Raw genomic sequence first — 22,959 nt, 5'->3', positions numbered from 1 at the left:
ATGAGTTTCCACAGCAATATTTATTTCTTGTTTATGTATCTTATTACTTCTTTACTTATGCTTTAAACAAGCACCTGTAACAAGTAGATTAATGTTTTACAACTCTAATTTTCAGAATGAAAAATGAAAATCAAAGGGTTTCCAGTGTGGCTGGGATGCTGTGGACCCCTTAGACATACATAGAATGTCACTCACAAGTAGGCTGTCAGCTGTGGCTGGAAAGCATGTTTCTGGACTAACTGGTATCTCACCTACTAATAGCTTCTTATGCCGCATGTGTGGTCTTGTGGCTTTTAATCATACTTTCAGGGTGGGTGCATTCTTTGACCCAGAGCTAGCAAAGGAGGGGTCTGAGCCCCTAAGGAGATGGATAGTCTCCAGGAGACACGCTCTGTCTCCATAAACCCCAAGACAATCACCATATAGTATGTGAAACCCCTGTCCAATGGGCGCCTCCACAGAATGACCCAATGAAAAAAGCAATGCCTTAAAAATGCAGGACACTTCCTAAAAGCCAGTGTTCCATTCAGGCACTCCTCCTGGTCTCCTCAGGCCAGATGCTTTTTCTGTTGCTTGCCAATCATATAGATGTTTCTTTTCTGTCAAATAACAGTTTCTGCCTCTTTACAAACTGTTCCCTGGCTTTGTATTTCTATACTAAGCTGAGGAAAATAAACCACGAAACTTGCTCCTGCAACCACCCTCTCCTCTGTGACTGGTAACATCAAAAGTTGTGAGTTATCACCCAACACTGTACCCCCATTTAAATTTCTCAATTCATAGCAGGTTTCTTTCAAATATGAATTTGTCAAGACAAATCCATCAGAATTCCATACGGTTAGCACATGGATGGAGATGAATTCAGATGCACCATGTTACAGCAAGGCTGAATACCCAGGAGGTTTACAAATCATCCCTCTTTTCCAAGTGGAGGAGTGCAGAGGCTTGTGGGAAATGTAGTCTTCCCCAGGCATGGCATCACCACCACAGAAGTGTGGAAAGGGGTTTTTCAGGTTCCTTCTAAACATGGGTCATTTGCCCACTCCTGCCCACCTCTAAGGAATTCCAGACCTGAAGCTCTTCTGATTCTGCTCCATTGACTCCAAACAGAGTCTGTAACCCTGGAGGATGTTTTCTGGGTTGACAATTAATCCCAACAGGCAACAGGGATTACTGGGGAGTGAGACATGTTCACTTATTAGGAACAGAAACATCCATGGTTCTCAGTTGGGGGAAATCTTACATTGCATTGTCTGTGAGGAAGGCCATACCTGCATTTGATCCTCAGATCTGAAGCCCAGAGAATGTGCAGCATGGCTTACATTTCAGGTGATTAAGCTGTTAGATGTGGGTGCTCTGCCAGGAGATCTGTGTTCTTACAGTTCTGCGGAAGTTCCACAAATGTGGTCAATCTAAGATGTCAGTGTGGCAAACAAATCTGCAGGTTGCATGAGTAAGGTGTGTGCTTTGAGTCTAGTTTGAACTCAGCCACCGTGGATCCTGTTACTGACCTATATGGCATAGATTTATATAACTGTAGCATGTGACCATTCACAACATTAATTTAATATCACAAATTTTCAGCAAAATTACTGTGAAGTGTGTGCAAGCTCTCATACGATGGGGCAGTTGTATTTGTGGGGTTTTGTGATGCCTCCTCAGAATAGAACTTTCTGGTGCTTTCCTGTGTCCTACACAGTATTTTTATTTGAATTTGCATAAGTTTATATAAAATCTAATTTTCAGGGGCTGGTGGCATGGCATACTAGGTCAATCCTCTGCCTGTAGCACCAGCATCCCATGTGGGTGCCAGTTCTAGTTCTGGCTGCTCCTCTTCCAGTCCAGCTCTCTGGGAAGTCCAGTTCACTGAGAAGGCAGTGGAGGATGGCCCAAGTTCCTGGGCCCTGCACCCGCATGGGAGACCAGGAGGAAGCTCCTGGCTCCTGACTTCGAATCTGCGCAGCTCCGGCCATTGAGGCCATTTGGAGAGTGAACCAGTGGAAGGAAGACCTTTCTCTCTGTCTCTCTCTCTCTCTCTCACTGTCTGTAACTCTACCTGTTAAATAAATAAACAAAATCTTTAAAATAATCCAATTTTCAAAGACAGTGGTTTCTATGAGGAATGTGAAAGAACTGCATGGTGACTTTTCTAGGAAAGTGGTTTGAGCTGAATGAGTAAACTCCATGAATAAAAATGCACCTGAGAGAATATCCCTGTGACCTACACCCTCTCACTAGGGCTTCACAACAGAGGAAAAGAAGACTCAGAAAGGTGGAGACCTGGCTTTGCATGACCAAGAATTATTGATGCTTTGCCCAGAGGGATCAAGGTTTGGGATATGGTGCTTAATCTCATCTGTAAGCTCCGAAGCCTAGTTGATATTGGAAGTTTTATATGAACTTTGAGAAGGAGGTGTGGGCGAATGGAGAAGGATAGGCAAGGGACTGGAAAATGTTTCTTTTTGGAAGGATCTTAAAGGGGTGGCCTGCAGTGGAGATGACCTCTCATATATGAGAATCTTTCTACACCACTCTCTAACACACTCCAATTATGTGATGCCATCTTCATTATTTCCGGAATTGTAATTCTCTGAACCGTGGTCTGTCACCTCATATGGCATCCAGAGCTATGCTGATAGTTCCTCTATACTGCTAGTTCTTCCTGGCACCACTGGAAGTGTTGCCAGGTAAGATAGATGAAACAAAGATATAGCAAAAATAAAAGATTTGAGATCAGTTTTTGATAAATGTGAAGTGATTACTGCATGTCCGACACCTTGATTAGTATTCTCTGTTATACCACACCCAATTAAAAACTCGTGTATAGTTCTGAGATCCATATTAGGAACTGAACTCAGAAGAAATACTGTTTTAGAAGACTTTTCCCTTGAAGGTGACTATCTTTTTTCCCACAAAATTTCTGTGATTTACGTAAATGCAGTAGACTTATAATGTAAGTTTTTATCATTTAATGTTGGTTATTCATTCTTTTATTTGAAGACTTATTTTGCATAGCGAGAGGGAGAGTCAGAGAGAGAGGTCTTCCTTCCACTGGTTCACTCCCGAAATGGCCAAAATAGTTGGTGCTTGGTCAGGCTGAAGCCATAATTCAGGAGATTCTTCCAAATCTCCTACATGAGTGCAAGGGCCTGAGTACTTGGGCTGTCCTCTGTTGTTTTTCCAGGCACATAGCAGGGAGTTGGATTTGGAGAGGAGCAGCTGGGACTTGAAGTGGCAGCATATGGAATTCTGGCACTGCAGGTGGCAGCTTTATCTACTATGACAAGGGTGGCCCTGATGATTCGTTCTTTTTGCTTTTTAAAGTTATTTATTTATTTATTTATTTGAAAGCAGAAATAGAGAGGCAGAGGCAGAGAGAGAGAGAGGTCTTCCATCCCCTGCTTCACTCACCAAATGGCCACAACAGCCAGAGTTGGGCCAATCTGAAGCCAGGGGCCAGGAGCTTTTTCCAGGTCTCCCATGTGGGTGCAGGGACCCAAGAACTTGGGCCATCTTCTGCTCTCCCAGGCTGTAACAAAGAGCTGGATCTGAAGTTGAGCTGCAGGGACTTGAAACAACATTCATGTGGGATATCAGCTCTTCAGGCAGCAGCTTTACCTGCTACGCCACAGCACTGGCCCCTTGTTGTTCATTCTTTTTTTTTTTTCTTTTTTTTTATTTATTTTTTTGACAGGCAGAGTGGACAGTGAGAGAGAGAGACAGAGAGAAGAGAAAGGTCTTCCTTTGCCGTTGGTTCACCCCCCAATGGCTGCTGCAGCCAGCGTGCTGCGCTGATCCGATGGCAGGGGCCAGGTGCTTCTCCTGGTCTCCCATGGGGTGCAGGGCCCAAGCACTTGGGCCATCCTCCACTGCACTCCCTGGCCACAGCAGAGGGCTGGCCTGGAAGAGGGGCAACCGGGACAGAATCTGGCGCCCTGACCGGGACTAGAACCCGGTGTGCCGGTGCCGCAAGGTGGAGGATTAGCCTAGTGAGCCGCGGCGCCGGCCTTTTTTTTTTTTTTTTTTTAAAGAGCTTCTCCAGGGAACCTGTCTTCAGGAATTTTTCTTTCATAAGATCTATTAGAAAGGAAGAAAGGAAGAAAGGTTGATTTTTTTTTTATTATTTACGTATTGGAATGAGTTATAGAGAGGCAGAGACAGAGACAGAGTCTTCCATCCCCTGGTTTACCTCCAGATGGCTGCTATGGCTGGAGCTATGCTGATCCAAAGCCAGGAGCCAGGAGCTTCTTCCAGGTCACCCACATGGGTGCAGGGGCCCAAGGACTTGGGCCATCTTCTGCTGCTTTCCCAGGCCATAGCAGAGAACTGGATTGGCCCCAATACAGTGCAATCTTCATTTTTTTTTTTAATTTTAAAAGATTTATTTATTTGGGGCTGGTGCTGCAGTGCAGCGGGTTAACACCCTGGCCTGAAGCACCAGCATCCCATAGGAGTGCCATCAGACAGAAGACCTCTGTCTGCCTCTCCTCTCTCTGTGTGACTCTGACTTTCAAGTAAATAAATAAATCTTTAAGAAAAATTTATTTATTTATTCACTTGAAAGAGTTACACACACAGAGAGAGGAGAGGCAGAGAAAGTGAGAGAGGTCTTTTGTCTGATGGTTCACTCCCCAATGGGCTGCAATGGCTGGAACTGTGCTGATCTGAAGCCAGGAGCCAGGAGCTTCTTCTGGGTCTCCCACAGCGGGTATAGAGGCTCAAGGGCTTGGGCCATCTTCCACTGCTTTCCCAGGCCATAGCAGAGAGCTGGATTGGAAGAGGAGCAGCTGGGACTCAAACTGGCGCACATATGGGATGCTGGCGCTTCGGGCCAAGGCGTTAACCTGCTGCACCGCAGCGCCGGCCCCCAGTGCAATCTTTCTTTAAAAAAAAAAATCTTAAGGGAACTCGGCTCAGCTGTGACTCCGTGATCTGCTAATATGAGATCTATTTCCAGTCTCTCCTCCTCCATTTCCAATCCAGCTCCTTGCTAATTCACCTGGAAAGCCACGGGAAGATTGACCCACTACTTGGACCAGCTGGGAGATGTGGAACAGATGAAGCTCCCGGCACCTGCCTCCTGGATTTGCCCTGGCCACCCAGAGCCCATCCAGCAGATGGAAGATCTCTCTTCCTCTCCCAACCCTCAGCCTGTTACCCCATAACTTTTACACATACATAAGAGTAAATTAATTTTAAAAAGAATTGGCTAACGAAATCTCTGAAGGGGGGGGGATGGGCTGGCCCTGGGGCATAGTAGGTTAAGCATCTGCCTGCCTGTGTGTGTGGCTCCACGCTCTGATATGAGATGCTGATGTCCCAAATGGTGTCTTTTTTTTTTTTTAAAGAGCTTCTCCAGGGTACCTGACTTCAGGAATTTTTCTTTTATAAGATCTATTTATTTGAAAGAAAGGAAGGAAGGAAAGATTCATTTATTTATTTAAAACAGAGTTACAGAGAGGCAGAGGCAGAGAGAGACAGAGTCTTCCATCCCCGGGTTCACTCCCCAGCTGTGCTGCTCCGAAGCCAGGAGCCAGGAGCCAGGAGCTTCTTCCCAGTCTCCCACATGGGAGGCCATAGCAGAGAGCTGGATTGGCCCCAGTAGTGTAATCTTAAAAAAAAAAAATCTTGGGCTGGCGCCACGGCTCACTAGGCTAATCCTCTGCCTGCAGCGCCGGCACACCGGGTTCTAGTCCCAGTTGGGGCACCGGATTCTGTCCCGGTTGCTCATCTTCCAGTCCAGCTCTCCGCTGTGGCCCGGGAAGGCAGTGGAGGATGGCCCAAGTCCTTGGGCCCTGCACCTATAAGGGAGACCAGGAGAAGCACCTGGCTCCTGGCTTCGGATCACTGTGGTGTGACAGCCACAGCAGCCCTTGGTGGGTGAACCAACGGAAAAGGAAGACCTCTCTCTCTCTCTCACTGTCCACTCTGCCTGTCAAAAAAAAAATCTTAAGGGGGCTCAGCTCAGCTGTGACTCCGTGATCCGCTCATATGAGGTCTATTTCCAGTCCCTCCTCCTACATTTCCAATCCAGCTCCTTGCTAATTCACCTGGAAAGCCACGGGAAGATTGACCCACTACTTGGACCAGCTGGGAGATGTGGAACAGATGAAGCTCCCGGCACCTGCCTCCTGGATTTGCCCTGGCCACCCAGAGCCCATCCAGCAGATGGAAGATCTCTCTTCCTCTCCCAACTCTCAGCCAGTCACCCCACAACTCTTTCACATAAATAAGAGTACATTAAATTTAAAAGAGAATTGGCCAACTAAGTCTCTGAAGGTGGGGGGGTTGGGCTGACCCTGGGGCATAGTAGGTTAAGCATCTATCTGTGGCTCCAGTTTGAGATGGAAGGACTCTCTGTACCTCTGACTCTCCAGAAAAAAAAAAAAGATAAAAATCTTAAAAAGAATTATTATTATTATTATTATTATTATGGGGCCTGTGCTGTGGTGTAGCAGGTAAAACTGCCACAAGCAGTGCCGGCATCCCATATGGGCTCCCATTCGAATCCCATCCCAGCTGGCTGCTCTCTGCTATGGCCTGCAAAAACAGTAAAAGGAGGCCTGAGTCCTTCTGCCTCTGCACTCCCACGGGAGACGTGGAAAAAGCTCAGGCTCCTGGGTTCGTATTGGTGCAACTCAGGGTGTTTCAGCCACCTGGGATGTGAACTGGTGCATGGGAGACCTCTGCCTCTCTGTAACTCTGCCTGAAAAAATAAATATCTAAAAAAAAAAAAGGATTAGAAGTGAAAATTGTGATAAAATATTGACCATGTAGAGGGAGGAGATTCAGACAACAGGCATGGCATGTGACACAACATGAAAAAAATCACAGCTTGCTTCTTTTTCTTAAAGGAAGATTGCAAGGCAGAGTGAGTGGGGCAGGTGGTCATTATGCCCCTGTGAGTTATGCTTGGGATGCACACACCCCACGGAGGAGTGCTGCTTTAGGTTCTGCCTGGCTGCTCTGCTAAACATAGTTTCTGATGAATAGATCCTGGGAGTACCTTCTCCTTTTCACACACACACACACACACACACACACCCCTACCTCCCTACCTCCTTCCCTACCTTTCCTCTCTGTAAGTCTACATTCTAAATCAATCAAGCCAAGACATCTTAGCAGGAAGGAGGAAGAGCCCACACTGATCTGAGAAGCTGCTGTCCCAAACGCTGGATTTTTTTTTTCCTTTTAAAGAGCTTCTTCAGGGTGCCTGTCATGTATCGGGGTACACCTGATATATGACAGCAGAATCTGCCTTAACCCGCTGTGTTACCACACTGGTCCTGGCATCACAACATGTATGAATGAAGCCTTTTACCACCTTTTACTACCTGTCCCTGTGCTGTAGCTGAGAAACTGAACTGAGAAAACATCATATTACACAGGAGATTGCACTTACCCTGGCTGTTACATTCAGGGTTCATGTGATCAGGTGACAGAATGTGTGTGTGTGTGTGTGTGTGTGTGTGTGTAAAATCCCAAATCCTGATGATGAATGACAAAAACAATTGAGGTGGGGTGTTTTGTGGCATGGTTGGATTAGCGGTTGCTTGAGATGTTGGCATCTCACACCAGAGTGCCAAGTCGGGTCCTGGGTACTCTATATGCTTCTGAATCGAGCTTCCTGCTAATGGGTCTGGAAAGGCAGCAGTGGATGGCTGAAGTAGATGAATGGAAGCAGATTTCATAATATAAAGACACTGGTGAGACCGGCATTGTGGTGCAGCAGGTACAGCTGCCGCCTGTGACCCCAGCATCTCATATGGGCACCAGTTTGAGTCTTAGCCACTCCAGTTCCAATCCAACTCCCTGATAATGGCCTGGGGGGTGGTATCAGAGGCTATCCCAAGTCCTTAGGCACCTGGAAGAAGCTCCTGGTTCCTGGGTTCATCATGGCCCAGCCCTGGCCATGGTGGCCATTTGTGGGAGTGTACCAGATGTCTCACCTTCTCCCTCCCTCTCTCTCTCTCTCTCTCTCTCTATCTCTCTCTATATCTCTATCATTTCTATCATCTCTATCTCTATCTCTGTTTTTAACCTTTCACATAAGCAAGCAAATAGGCTAACACAGAAGGATCTGTGAACAGAGATGCATCTGGCAGCAGCCTTGTATGTTCTGGCCAAAGAACAACTGGTAAGTTAAACATGCCTGTGGATGGGCTCATGGTGGAATACACCAGTGTGCACCTATGCCCAGGAAGAAAAAGAAAAAAAAAAATATTGGTGCCTTCCTAGTTATAGAATATTCTCTGGATAAGCTAAGATGTTCCAAGGTTGGAGCAAAAGGGCAGGGAGGAAAGTTGTGTTCCTGGCATCCCTGGCCAGTTATTTCACTCCCCTGCCCCGTGCCCTCTTCCTAGGCCAGAGTCAGGGCAGAGGTGCCCATGGGGACAGAGGTGGGGGGAGGACACACACCCTCCCAGAATGGATCTTATCCTATCCTGCCACTGTGATGACTTTGCAAGGCACAGCTGAAGAGAGAAACTGGTAGCCTGGCCTTGGGAATCTACTTGCCACACCCACCCACCCTCAATGACTTGGAATCTGCCTCATTCAATTGGCTTCATTCAAATGCAGAAGAAACAGCCCCGAGCTTTTCTCTGTGAATGGGTTTCCTTTTCTCTTCTCCTCAGCTCCCCCACCTCGGGTCTTTGTCAGTGAATGGCCAACTTTCCCTGCTCCGCCAGAATGCTGCCTTTCTGGGGCAAAGATCAGTCAGTCCTCTTAGCCCTGGAAACCAAGACAGCGACCACAGCTGAAACCCTGACTTGAAGGCTGACATCTTTCTTTATGGCCTGGGGTGTGTTTGCTTAAGATAGAGCGTGCACATGTGTCTTTCAGAGGAGACAGACCCAGTGCAGTGGAATGCTGAGCAGATTCTCTTGCCGTTCTGGAATTCTGGTAGTCACAGGACAGAAGGCTAGCAGGGGATGATTTTGACAACAGACAGACAGACAGACACCTCTGCTGAACTGTGCTTGCTCTGGGGAGGAGGGGCAGATTATGGTCATTCGCCTTTGGGTTTCACAAGCACTTCTCACTCTCCCACCTGCTTCCCGTGGAAATCCACAGTCCCCCTCTGTGAGCCCAGGGCATCAGTGAGTGACCTCACGTGCCTTCTCACCACCCTAACACAAGAGGTAGTTGGACAAATGTGAAGGAACCCCAGAGAAGATCTCCACAGAGGAAGACTTGTTATGGCACGATGAGTGGGCAGGTGAGGTGGGGTTGAGGGCCGTAGGGGGATATGGCTGTCGTTGGGCAAATAGGAAGGGTACTGTCTGACAAATACCCCAAAGTGTTTAGGCTCCTGCTGAGCATGTGGGAGATCTGGATGCAGTCTCTGACCCAGCTCCAGCCCGTGTGTGTGTGTGTGTGTGTGTGTGTCCCTCTCCCTCCTTATTTTAAAAATAAAAATAGGACTACAGCAACGAACGTGACCGTGACGTGAGTGTACCGAATGTCATGGAACTGTGCAGTCGAACGTGTTTCCGACGGGAGTGGATTTCACATCAGCGAGGAAGTTTTCTGGCTTTGTCGAGTGGGGATGTGAGGGATGTGAAAATCTGACAGTGCAGCCATTTGGAGCATCAGAAAAGAAGTGAACGAGGACTGTAAATGACTGTGGGTCCTGTGACAAAGAGTGAAAGGAGATTTTCAACTTGTAAAATCCACATGCTGGGGGGGGCGGCGCCGTGGCTCACTAGGCTAATCCGCCTGTGGCGCCGGCACACCGGGTTCTAGTCCAGTCGGGGTGCCGGTTCTGTCTGGGTTGCTCCTCTTCCAGTCCAGCTCTCTGCTGTGGTTGCCTGGGAGTTCAGTGGAGGATGGCCCAGATCCTTGGGCCCTGCACTCCCCTGGGAGACCAGGAGGAAGCACCTGGCTCCTGGCTTCGGATCGACACAGTGTGCCAGCCGCAACGCACCGGCCGCAGCAGCCACTTGGGGGGGGGGTGAACCAACGGAAAAAGGAAGACCTTTCTCTCTGTCTCTCTCTCTCACTGTCTAACTCTGCCTGTCAAAAAAAAAAAAAAAAAAAACCATACCCTGGCATGTGCCTGCATGCTATACATCCGGGTGCCTGCTTTGAGTCTGGCTACCCACATTCTGGCTTCCCGATGATACACATCCTGGGAGGCAGCACGTGATGTCACGAGTGCCCCCCCTCCTCCACTGGGTAGCGTTTCTGGCTCCTGGCTTTGACCAGGCCCAGCCTTGGCTCTTTGTTGCGGGCATTTGTGGAGTGAACCGGTGGATACAAAGTCTACTTAGACCTCTCCCACCCACACCGTCGTTGCTGTTACACCCTGATTTATGTGTCATTTCATGATTCCTCTTGACTTCTTGCCTGTGTTCCATTTGCTTAGTTCTCTGTTGGCCTGCTTGTTCATTCTGTAGGGAGGGGAGGTAAAGGTGTTTTGATATATGTACATCTACATTTGCCAGAGGAAGTCGGTTCTGTCCGCATCCTAAGAGAAGTTCACAAAATTCCCTAGTCTGTGGTAGTGTGGTGACACAAGATTGGTGCCGCTGCTGTATATGGTCACTCGGATGTTCCGTGTCTCACAGAGATTTTGTCAAAGGCAGCGATAGGTAGGACAGACGAGGAGCTGTGGGACAGCCGCCACTAGTACGTTCCTTCATTTTGGCGGTGTTGTGAGGGAATTTGCAAATGTGGGCATATTGTAGAGCATGTTGTAGAGAGCTGTAGTTTGAAGAGGCGGGGAGTGAAACCAGCAGATGGAATCAATCTCTCTCTCTCTGTGTTTCTCTCTACCTCCCCCCACCCCACACACACTTTACCTTTCCGATTCAGAAATAAATAAATGAATCTTAAAACTTGAAGAAATAATGTGTGGTGGGCGTTCGGATCAACAGTTAGAGTTTTCGGCATGGGGCGCTCCCGTCTCATGCAGTGGAGCATGGGTTCGATTCCTGAGTCTCCTCTGATTCAAGCTTTGTGCAGAGGCATGCCCTGGGAGGCAGCAGGTGAGGTTTCAAGTACTTGGCTCCCTGACATCCATGTGTGGGGATTGTTAGAAAGCCCCACGGTGAAAAAATAGAGTCAGACGCTATTGGGTGTGAGTGACGGGAACTGTCAGGGCTGCACCCCAGAGTCTCCACTGTTGGGGAGCTAGAGTCACACTGGAGTAAAAAATCCAATCCTGGCTGGCGCCGCGGCTCAACGCCGGGTTCTAGTCCCAGTCGGGGCACCAGATTCTGTCCCGGTTGCCCCTCTTCCAGGCCAGCTCTCTGCTGTGGCCAGGGAGTGCAGTGGAGGATGGCCCAAGTGCTTGGGCCCTGCACCCCATGGGAGACCAGGAGAAGCACCTGGCTCCTGCCATCGGATCAGCGCGGTGCGCCGGCCGCAGCGCGCCGGCCACGACGGCCATTGGAGGGTGAACCAATGGCAAAGGAAGACCTTTCTCTCTGTCTCTCTCTCTCACTGTCCACTCTGTCTGTCAAAAAAAAATTTTTTTTTTAAAAATATCCAATCCAGGTACTCCAATGGGAGAGGCGGATCATCTTATGATTACTTGAAGATAGTTGAAGATTCAATCCCACAATCGATCACTTTCTTTTCACTTTTTAATGGATTACATATTTATTGGAGAGGCAGCATTACAGAGACAGGGAAGGAGAGAAGGAGGAGGAGAATGAGAGAGAGAGAGAGAGAGAGAGAGAGAGAGAGAGAGAGATGCAAGCATTGTGGGGCATCTGGTTAAGCTGGATCAGTCCTGGACCAGGTGGCAGGCACTCAAACCCATGCTGCTGTGGGATGCCAGCGTTGCAGGCAGAGACTTGAGACCAAGGAACCGCTTCCTAGGGCCCTGAGGTTGCCACTGCCTGCGATGTCAGAGTCCAACTCCCTGCTAATGTGCTTGGGAAGATAGCTAAAGATGGCCTGAGTGCTTGGGCCCCTGCACCTATATGGGAGACCTTGATGAAGTTCCAAGCTCCTGGGTTTGGCCTGGCCCAGCCCAGGCTGTTGTAGTTCCATTTGTGGGAGTGAACCGACTGTCTCTGTAACTGCCTTTTGAGTAAATCGATACAGGAGAACCTGGTTGGTGACAGACATCTTAGAGACTACCGGTTATTTTTAAGCAGGAGGTTTCTGGGAATAAAGCGGATACTGTCGATAGCCCTACCTGGACTCTCTTTGGGCAGGTCTCTGTGGATGTGGAGTTGATGGGGAAGGAGGGAGGGAGGGAGGGAGGGAGGGAGGATCCAGTGTGAAATTTCTGCTTCCCTTCGTCTCCTCTTCACCGGGCCCTCCCTCACTCTGCAAGCCGAGCCGAGCCGAGCCGAGCCGAGTCTCTCTTGCCTGAGGCTCGCGCACCACCTAGCGGCCACAGTATTGAACATGGGTTTGGTGAGGGAGAGCTAAGATGGAGTCACAACTTTCCGGGCTGGCGGGCGGTTGGGGGTGGGGGCTTATTTGGCGTGGGCTGGGTGTGGAGCACCTTTGGACTTCCTCCTTTGGAAGCTGCTGGCATGCCTTTGGGTGGGGCTGGCCCATGTGGGACTGGAGACTGGGGTCGGTCGGTCTCCCCCCCCCCCAAGTCTCCCCTTCTTCACCTGGAAAGGTGGAAGAAGAAAGTTGTTTGTTCTGAACGACATCGACCCCGGATTTTGTCCCTGTAGGAAACCATAGACATGACTGCCCTGTGGATTTTCTGACTTGGGTGCCTGGATAAAAAAAAAAAAGAAGAAAGAAAGAAAAGAAAGAAAGAAACCTAGTGTCTGGGTCTTCTTCTCCCTTGAGACTATGGCCCAGGCCTGACCTCTAATTGGATCAGTCAACCCCCCTCTCGCCTGTGCTATAGTTCCCTTGACTGAATTTTTCTCATTGTCCCCCGTGCCTGCGGCTTTGGCTGCCACACATAGAGAATGATATCTACCCCAAAAGGAAGGCCTCAAAGGCCGCCTGAGGAGCGATGTTTCTCTGTGATCTACTTCTGTCTGTTGCTCCTCATCTCCCCCCACCCCCAGTCCCAGGGGAGTGAGCCTTGGGAGCCAGAAGACTTCTTCCCCCAGGTGGGTTCCAGAGACCTGACATCCCTCCCCGCCCTGGTGTTCCAGGGTGGTCAAGCTGCAGTCAAAATGTGTGTATGGTGCACTGGTTTATTTTGGTATGTCATTGGGAGACACACACACACACACACACACGTAGCTCTGAAGGGCTCTCTCCATTTCCACACACATGCATACACGTACACACAGGTCTGACTGGGTGTGTTGTTTGTCTGGAACACTTGGAAGGCCATTTTAGGGGCAGTGCCTTCCCAGGCAGAGAGGAGAGTGGATGAGAACTTCTCAGGAGCAAAACCCCTCTTGGAATGGGAGGGTGAGTTGTGCTGTGGTATCTCCCGGGATGCGGTGACTGGCTCTCCCCTGCCTCTTTCTGTGCCTCACCGGAGGGAGCAGAAGCTTCTTGTGGGCTGAGCTGGATCCTGTGTGCCCACTGTGCAGCCATTTCTGCATACTGCACTGCACAGTACAAGGGCTGGTGTGTTTTTTTCCAAGGAAAATGTGAGGCAGTTTTTTTTTTTCTCTTAATTTATGGAAGGAAGGAAGGAAGGAAGGAAGGTAGGTAGGAAGGAAGGAAGGAAGGAAGAAGGGAGGGAGGGAGGGAGGGAGGGAGGGAGGACGAACAGAAGAGCAGAGTCTCTCCCATGCATTGGTTCTCTCCAGCTCCCCGAATGACCTCACCAGTCACCCCTGGGCCGCACCTTCTGTCCTCGCGCGTCAGGTAAGAAAACAAGGACTCACCCCGTCACCTTGGCTCTTCTTTCTTTCGACCACACTCCCGAGTTTGTTCCCCTGGAGCACTGAGCAAGTCAAAGAAAGGATGGCACTGTCACAAACAGAAAGAGTCATGGAATTGAACTGAGAGTACAGAAATAAAACCACACATCTACAGTGAATTGTTTCTTGACAATGAGCCAATGCATTAAAACAGGGAAAGCGTGGTATCTCCACAGTGGACACCCAGCCTGGTGCCTGTGGCATCAGCTGAGACATCCGTGTCCCACACTGGGATGCCTGGGTTTCATGCCTGCGTCTGATGCCCACCTCCTGCTCCCAACTCCAGCTTCATGCTAATGCAGACCCTGGGGGTAGAGGTCATGGAAAATGGGCTTGAGTCCTTGTCACCCAGGCAGGAAATCCAGAATATTTCCCTGGCTCCTACTTCTGCACCCTCAAATCCCAGCAAGCACTTGGGGAGTGAACCAGAATATGAGAACTAGCATGATCTTGCTAGCACTCTCTCTCATATGAATATAGACTTAGAAATCATTTTTACAAAAAGATGACTGCAACAAATGCTGTCTTCATGACCTTGGATTTAGCATTTGCTTCTTAGATCTGACACCTACAGCACAAGCAACAGTAGTAACCCAGGGAACACTGCACTCACCAATGCCAGCTTACTACACAGGCTCTCTTAAAGCTGCAAGTGAACAGCCAGAGGACAAGCACAGGCCAGGCAGTCATGGCGGAGTACAGGGCTCCCAAACCCTCCATGTGCAGCCTCCCTCCCATCTCCTCATCTTCAGCATCACAGAAGCTATTTCAATCCTATTCATTTGAAATTTTATGGCCATTAATGATTGACTCAGTCCTCTCCACAAAGGCTGGGGCTTGGGTAAAAGGTTGGGGTCAGGGCTAAAACTCTGTACCTGGAACCACAGGGTTGGTTCTTCTGGCAACCAGGTAGCCTGGGGCTGTCCAGGAACCTCCAACTACCAGCCATTAGCACACAAAAGACATCACTTCACACATTCTAAAGTATAGATAATATCTGAGTGCCAGAAAACTGAGGCACAGGAGGTCGAATGTGTACCTCTTGTTTCACAACCCAAAAAATTGAAGAGAATATTTAAACATCACATATCTAACAGCATGCTGTCCAGGATATGTCCTATGTGTTTTCTTTCCTTTGTAATATTCATTTATGTATTTGAAAGTCAAAGTTAAAAAAGAGGGAGACAGAGAGACAGAGAAAGAGAAAAAAAGTTCTTCTATCCACTGGTTCACTCCCCAAATGGCTGCAATGGCCATGGCTGGGCCAAGATGAAGCAAAGAGCCATGAGCTTCACCCTGGTCTCCCATGTGGGTGGCAGGGTCCCAAGTATTTGGATTATCTTCTCCTACTTTACCAGACCATTACCAGAGAGCTGGATCAAAAGTGGAGCACCCAGGACTCAAACCTACACCCACAAGCGATCTGGTGTCCTAGCTGACAGCTTTACAGGTTACACCATGATGCTAGCCTGTATTCTACGCCTTTAATAAAATGCTCAAGTAACTGTTGAGAAACAATATGAATTGAAATTAAGGTACACACAAACTGTAGAACACATACAAAAAGTCACTCAAATCAGTGTATACATTCAAATTTGAAATGCAAACTATAAACATTCGAGAATTGAAAGTGCCCTTGCATGTGGTAATGACTTTTAACACACAACACAAAAAGAGTTACTGAAAGAAAAAAATTACTATTATGGACTTCACAGAATTAAATTTTCTACCTGTGACTCATTATGTGCATAGAACAAAAAGACAAGCTGGAGGAAAATATTAACAAAACACATCTGACAAAGAATGTCTATTTAAAATACACAGAGAGTCCTAAAAATAAGAAATAACCACAAACAACTCAATTAAAAATGGGGAAAAAAAAGAAAAAAATGGGCAAATAAATGGACACCAGACCAATGAAAATTTTTATTAGAGCTGCTAGACTACAAGACAAGAACAAAACAGCAGTTGCTGGAGGGTGAGGAACAACAGGACGTCTCCTTGCTGCTGGCAGGAGACAATGGCACAGCCACTGTGGAAAAAGCTTCAGTGTTTCTCCTGAAGTGAAACAAGCATCGCTGTACAATCCAACATCTACACCCTGCATTCTCTGTGTTTAAAACGTTCCTTTGAAAAATATTTCCAGACAGCAACCACCAGGTAAATTCATTCAGACTTCCAGTAATAGGACTCCTCCAACAAGCAGAGTGATGTGGGACTGAACTGGGTACTCCTTCCACGGTGCACTCATCACACGTCTGCAAGAAGAACAGAGGTTGTTTCTCTGTGCCCCACACTGGACCCCCAACACCAAAAGCAGGAGGAGACTTCTCACGTCAGGAGTCCCCAGGTCTCCAGACACCACCCAGGGGTCAGTTAAAGGCACAGCAGCACATGACTGCCTCTCCCACTTCAGACGCCCATCACATCTCTCCCTCCGTCACAAGCAGCAGGTCCCCAGGTCACAGAGCCTCCTCTCTGAGATGGCCACAGACTGAGGGCTCACATCGCTCCCTACTCAGGTTCGATCATTGCTATGATGTTCACAGAACTCAGAAAAACAATTTGCTGAATGTTTTGGTCTCCCCCCAATTCGTTGTTGAAGTCCAACCCCCAAAGTGATGTTATAAAGAGGTTATTTGGGGACTGGCATTGTGGTGCAGCAAGTTAAGCCAACGCCTGCATGTTTACTTACTTGCAACATTAAAATAACAAGACAGTAGAGGGGGATTAGTGGAGGAAAGCCTTAGAGAGGTCGCCCCTGACCGTGAGGCCTAGGCTCAGTTAGCTGACCTTCAGCCGAGTTAATCTCACACGCAGCCAAGGGGGCAGGCCTCACACACGGCAGAACAGGAAACCTGAGCCATGTGCTCTGCCCAGGCCACTCACAAGGCTCGGACACCGCGGGTTCTGCGCCGTCATGGAACTGCGAGTGCCCCAGGCATGAACCAAAACCCCCAGGCAGGGTTGTGGCTCCGGCTGGCCTAGTGCTGCCGCCCGCCTCAGATTCCATCTCCCAGAGCCCAGCCAGCAGCAGCCTCAGAGGACTCCATCTCCCAGAGGCCCCTGGGGGTGTCGCACCTCAGAGGACCTCATCACCCACAATGCGTGGGCGACCGCCTCAGACTCCTTCTCCCAGAGCCCAGCAAGTGACAAGCCTCAAAGGACTCCATCTCCCAGAAGACCCCGTGGGCGTCATGCATCAGAGGACAGTATCTCCCACAACGCCCCGCGGGCGACCGCCTCAGACTCCACCTCTCCGAACCCCATGGGCTTCCAGCCTCAGAGGACTCCGTCTCACAGCGGACCGGAAGGAGCCTGTCTATGAGCACCCCATCTCCCAGAGCCCCCCCTCGATGCCTCCTCGGAGTCTGTTTCCCTGTGCCCCACAAACTCCATCACCCAGAGACCAGCAAGCGACAAGCCTCAAAGGCGTTGTCCAGAACACCTCACGGGCGCTCATCTCAGACTCTATTTTCCAGGATCCCGTGAACGCCTGCCTCAGACTCCATCTCCCAGAGGTCCTAGCAGGATGCTCACGTCAGAGGACCGCTTCTTCTGGAACACTTTGCAGGTGCTCGCCTCAGACTCCATCTCCCAGAGGTCCCTCTGGCGCCACGCGTCAGAGGACTGCGTCGCCCAGAATGCCCAGCAAGGTCCTGTCTCAGCCTGCATCTCCCAGAGGGCCACAGGGGCGTCACACAGCAGAGAACCGCATCTCCCAGAGCCCTGTGGGTGTCCCATCTCAGTCTTCACTTCCTGGATCCGCACTGGCACCCACCTCAGAATCCAACTCCCAGAGCCCAGCGAGCAACAAGCCTCAACATACTCCATCTCCAGAAAGGCTCCGGGGTGTCGGACATGAGATGACCCCGCGGGCCCAGATGACCCCTTCAGACTCCATATCCCATAGGTCCCCGGGCGTGTCACACGTCAGATGACCTCATCTCCCGTAATGCCTCGCGGGCCTTTGCCTCAGACTCCATATCCCATAGGCCCCTGGGGTGTCGCACGTCAGATGACCTCATCTCCCACAATACCTCGCAGGTGTCTCTCCTCAGACTCCATATCCCACAGGACCCCGTGGGTGTCTTGCGTCAGAGGACCCTGTCTCCCATACTCTGAGGATAAAGTCGGTCAGGAGAAGCGGGTTTGTGCGCCCGCTCGTGGCCGCCATGACTGCGTATAACACTCAGCATGCCCCGTCCTAGCTTTTCTGGGAAATGGAACAAATTCAGGGTTGTACTCAGATCAGCAAAGGCCTCTGCATAGGAAATTCGCACTGACAAGGGGTGCACTGCCCCATGTCTTGTTTTACATTTGTGATGCAGCAATTATTTGTGAATTATTTGCAAACTATATGGGATGTTATAAATATGAGTGTGTAATTCTTAAACAAAAATCAAGTAAAAATAGTCCACACGCTAAAAATTGAAATACAGAAATACAGAAATTCTAGAAAAATGTATACCAGAATCTATGTGGTCTTAGATTTGTTAGGGAGTTCTAACCTCAATTCAATTCACAAAAGAAAAAAGTTGTGAACATGGACTTTATAAAATTAAATTTTCTTCTGTGCAAGGCCCTGTTCAGAGAACAAAGAGGGTGCAGAAATGGAGCAGGCACCGACAGAGCAGACACCTGGTGAAGAGTATGCACTCGGGGCAGGCATTTGGTCGAGTGGTTAAGATGCCCAAGTTCCACATCTGAGTGCCTGGGTTTGATTCTGGGCTCTGGCTCCTGACTCCAGCTTCCTGCTAACACAGATCCTGAGTGACATCAACTGAAGGCATCAAACTATTCGGTTCCTGGTACCCACATGAGAAAACTGGATTGAGTTCCTGGCTTCCTACCATCTAGAGCCTGTTGCAGAAATTTCTGGAGTTAATTGGCAGGTGGGAACTCATTCTCTCTGTCATTTCTCTAAAAAAAAAAAAAAAGTGCATATCAGGGGCTGGCACTGTGGTGGAGTGGATAAAGCCACCACCTGTAACACCAGCATCCCATTCAGGTGCAAGTTTGAGTCCAGGCTGATCCACTTCCTAACCAGCTGCTTGCTGATGTGCCTGGGAAAGCAGTGGAAGTTGCCTCAAGTACTTGGGACCCTTGCATTCATGGGGCCTAGTACTGACCATTGCAGCCATTTGGGGAATAAACCAGAAGGTAGAAGCTCTTGCTCTCTCTCCCCCTCCCCTTTCAAGTAACTATTTTTTAAAAAGGAGTAAATGACAATCTACTTAAATTATATAGAATATGGGAGCATCAGAGTATGGAATGCAAAAGATGACAAGGAATCTGTGTCTCAGATGTGTGGAAACACTGACTGCAGTTGGCGGGAGACACTGCTTGCCTCAATCACTCTGGAGGTGAGTGAAGTCCATAGACCCTGGGGGAAGGAGATTCTCAGGGGTTCCTCCAGGGGAAAGAGGCTCCTGGATCCTGGCTTTGGATCAGCCCATGTCCAGCTGTTATGGCCATCTGGAGAGTGAACTGGCAGTCAGAGACTCTCAAGGTTCTTCCAGGGGAAGGAGGCTCTCAGGGTCCCCAAGGGAAGGAGGCTTTAGGTGTAGCATGGCCAAGGAGTTTCAACTCACATGGCAGTCTCAGGCAGAGTGGAGTCATGTGCCCTCTGCCGGCATCTGGGGTCCTCAAAGGCCACTACAGATTGCTCAGTATCACAATAAAGTGGCGACCATGCCCGCCCACCATGGTCTCACTGAAGCTGTAGATTACTCTAATGGTGGGTCCCTGACACTATGCAATTGGAATTTTCAATAGCACCATAAAATTGAAGTCCTAAGGTATAAATGTAACAAAATATATACACACATGCACTCAGAAACCTTGAGACATGATAGGGAGAGGTCAGTACTCTGGCTCAGGAGGTCAAGCAACTACCTACAGTGCCAGCATCCCACACAAGCTGCATTTTGAATTCTGGATAATGCACCTGGGAAGGCAGCAGAAGATGGCCCAAGTGCTTGAGCCCCTGAAATCCATGTGGGTAACCCAGAAGAAACTCCAGGCTTGCCAGCCCTGGCTGCTGGGGACATTAGGGGAGTGAACCAGCAGGTGGAAGATCTCTGTCTCTCCTTCTCTCTCTCCATAAATCTGCTCTTCAAGTAAAAAAAAATGAATCTTAAAAGAAGAAACACTGTTGGAGGAAAATCAGAAGGAATATAAATAAGTACAGAGTTATTCCTCATGAAGGAGCAGAACAGTGATCATTGTTAAGACATGACAATCCCTTCCAATGTGACCTGCAGATTCAGTGGAATCCCAATCAAATTCCCAGCAAAGATGACAACTGTTTAAAATCATAGAATAGATGAAATAAGACAGAAAAAAAGGGGAGCTGACATTGTGGCTTAGCAGGTAAAGTCGCTGCTGGCATCACCAGCATCCCACATAGGCACCTGCTGGAGTCTCAGTTGCTCCACTTCCAATCTAGCTTCCTGCTAGTGGCCTGGGAAAAGCAGCAGAAGGTGGCCCAAGTGCTTGGGTCCTATACTATGTGGGAGACCAGAAGGAGGCTCCTGGCTTTTTATTCATGATTTCAGGGTGCAGATCTGAGATTTCATCCTTGCTGGGGAGCTGGTACACTTCTCACAACCTCAATGGCTGTGGTCAGTCAGAAAAAGTGGGTTTGTGCACCCTCCCATGGCTGCTAAGACTTGGCACAGGACATGTGCGATGCGCGCCCCCTCCTGGCTTTCCTAGGAAATGAAGGATATTTAGCCCCGTATTCAAGACTACTCAATGTCAGTTTTGGAAATGCAAAAGATAACCCAATTACTTGGTCCCCTGACCCCATGTAGGAGACCTAGAACAAGCTCCTGGCTCCTGGCTTTGGCCTAGCCCAGCCCTGGCAATTGTGGCCATTGGGGAAGTGAACCAGTGGATTTAAGATCGATCTCTCTGTCTTTCCTCCTCTGTAGCTCTGCCTTTCAAATAAATACATCTTTATAAAAAGAAAACAAGCTTTAAAACCTTCCTGAAAATTAATTCAAACTAAGTCATAGGCTACAGTTTTGAATGCAAAGTCTGAAAATCATAGGACAAAAAAGAAATAAAATCTACATGGTTCTTGGATGATTTTTAAAATGTATTTATTAAGGCAGAATTACAGAGAGAGAGAGAGAGAGAGAGAAAGGAAGAGTTCTGCCATCTGCTTCTCCACTCCCCAATTGGTCACAACAGCTCAAAATAGATTAGGCCAAAGGCAGGAGTCTCTAACTCCATCCAGGTCTCCCACATGGGTGACAGGAGCTTAAGCACTTGGGACATCTTTAGCTGCTCTTCCAGGTGCACTATCAGTGAGCTGAATTGTAAGTGCAACAGTTGGCACTCAAATAGGCACTCATATGTGATGCCAACATCACAGGCAATGGCTTAACCCACTGCAACACAATATTGGCCCTAAAGCTTGAGTAATCTACAACACACAACATCAAAATCCAATTCCCAGAGTAAAAAATTGAAACTGTGGACTTCATAAAAGTAAAACTTCTGTGTGATAGATCATGTGTAGAGAACAAAAAGAGAAGGTACAGTGTAAATTACTTTAGATGTGAGAGCACTCAGGGATGGACTGTGACAAAGAACCTGTTACAAATGTATGGAACACTCACTGTAGAATATAAGACATAGCTAAATGCACCATCCATGAAAAGTGGGCCCTCACTAGGATCAAGCCTCTTAGAGCCTTGGTCTTGGACTTTCTGGAGACTGGAATTGTGGGCACTGCACTGCTCCTGGGAAAGCCAGTCCACAGACGCTCCCAGTACCCCACCCCTCCTCACTGCACTGCTCCTGGGAAAGCCAGTCCACAGACGCTCCCAGTACCCCACCCCTCCTCACTGCACTGCTCCTGGGAAAGCCAGTCCACAGACGCTCCCGGTACCCCACCCCTACTCACTGCACTGCTCCTGGGAAAGCCAGTCCACAGACGCTCCCAGTACCCCACCCCTCCTCCCTGCATTGCTCCTGGGAAAGCCAGTCCACAGATGCTCCCAGTACCCCACCCCTCCTCACTGCACAGCTCCTGGGAAAGCCAGTCCACAGACGTTCCCGGTACCTCACCCCTACTCACTGCACTGCTCCTGGGAAAGCCAGTCCACAGACGCTCCCGGTACCCCACCCCTACTCACTGCACTGCTCCTGGGAAAGCCAGTCCACAGCAGGCCAGCCCTGAAGGTCTGACTAAACCCTGGCAAGTGCCACAGCTCTGTAGAGAAGCCCAGGTTCCTGCAGCTGAGTGACACAGGCCACAGGCCACTCACAGTCTCACCCTGCTCAGCCTTGGCTCACTGCCCTGCACTGTGGACCAATCCTCAGTTTTAAGCTCCACGTTGCCTTTGTTGGACAAAGTCTTGAAACCTAGACTTCCCATTAAGAGAGAAAGGATTTTCTGGAAACACAGTGGAAGGAGACATCCGTTCCCACACAGGGTGCAGGGAATCCTGGGGAAGAGCAGGGTCAGCATGGCCCAGATCCTGGGGAAATGTCCAGGCCACTTCCTTTCCTTTGTCCTCAGTGAGGAACCTGAGAAGGCAGAGCAGAGAGTGCCCAATGGAGCCTTCATCTCAGCCCAAGAGGGGAACAGTGCTTGGTGCACACGGTCTGACGTCTCCCACTCTGTTGCTGATGACTGTGTGTGGCCTGTGGGAGTCCAACAGGCCCTGCACAGGGGGAAATGCAGAATCTACTTGTGGGCCTTGAGGCCATAGAACTACCTGGGGGGGACCAGAAGGGACCAGGGGCTATGCAGTGGCCATGACAGCAGAAGCCCAGGGGCCAGCCAGAGCCCCAAGGGCAGCACAAGCCCAGAGGCCCTTCTTACAGACCCATTTGGAGGAGGACAGGGAGGAGGTAAGAAGGGACAAGGGGCCGGTGCTATGGCCTAGCAGGTAAAGGTGCCACTTGCAGTGCCGACATCCCATATAGGTGCAGGTTCAAATCCCAGCTGCTCCACTTCCAATCCAGGTCCCTGCAATGGCCTGGGAAAGCAGCAGAAGATGGCCCAAGTGTTTGGGCCCCTGCACCCATGAGGGAGACCCAAAAGAAGCTCCTGGCTCTTGGCTTTGGATCGGCGCAACTCCAGCCATTGTAGCCATTTGGAGAGTGAACCAGTGGATAAAAGACCTCT

At 49.2% G+C, this 22,959-nt stretch overlaps 1 long non-coding RNA gene across 1 annotated transcript; it reads right to left on the bottom strand.

Moving 5' to 3' along the window:
* Positions 1 to 15,713: 15,713 nt before the first annotated feature.
* LOC138844893 (uncharacterized) lies at positions 15,714 to 21,750 on the bottom strand. Its single transcript, XR_011381315.1, has 2 exons — positions 16,507 to 21,750; positions 15,714 to 16,069 (listed from the first exon to the last, which is right to left on the bottom strand). It is a non-coding gene; the product is annotated as an uncharacterized lncRNA (long non-coding RNA).
* Positions 21,751 to 22,959: the final 1,209 nt, after the last annotated feature.

This window comes from Oryctolagus cuniculus, chromosome 13 (assembly GCF_964237555.1).
Source record: "Oryctolagus cuniculus chromosome 13, mOryCun1.1, whole genome shotgun sequence".
Classification (NCBI taxonomy): domain Eukaryota; kingdom Metazoa; phylum Chordata; class Mammalia; order Lagomorpha; family Leporidae; genus Oryctolagus; species Oryctolagus cuniculus.
Note: the sequence above shows the minus strand (reverse complement) of the source record. Positions and strands in the feature narration are given on the sequence as shown.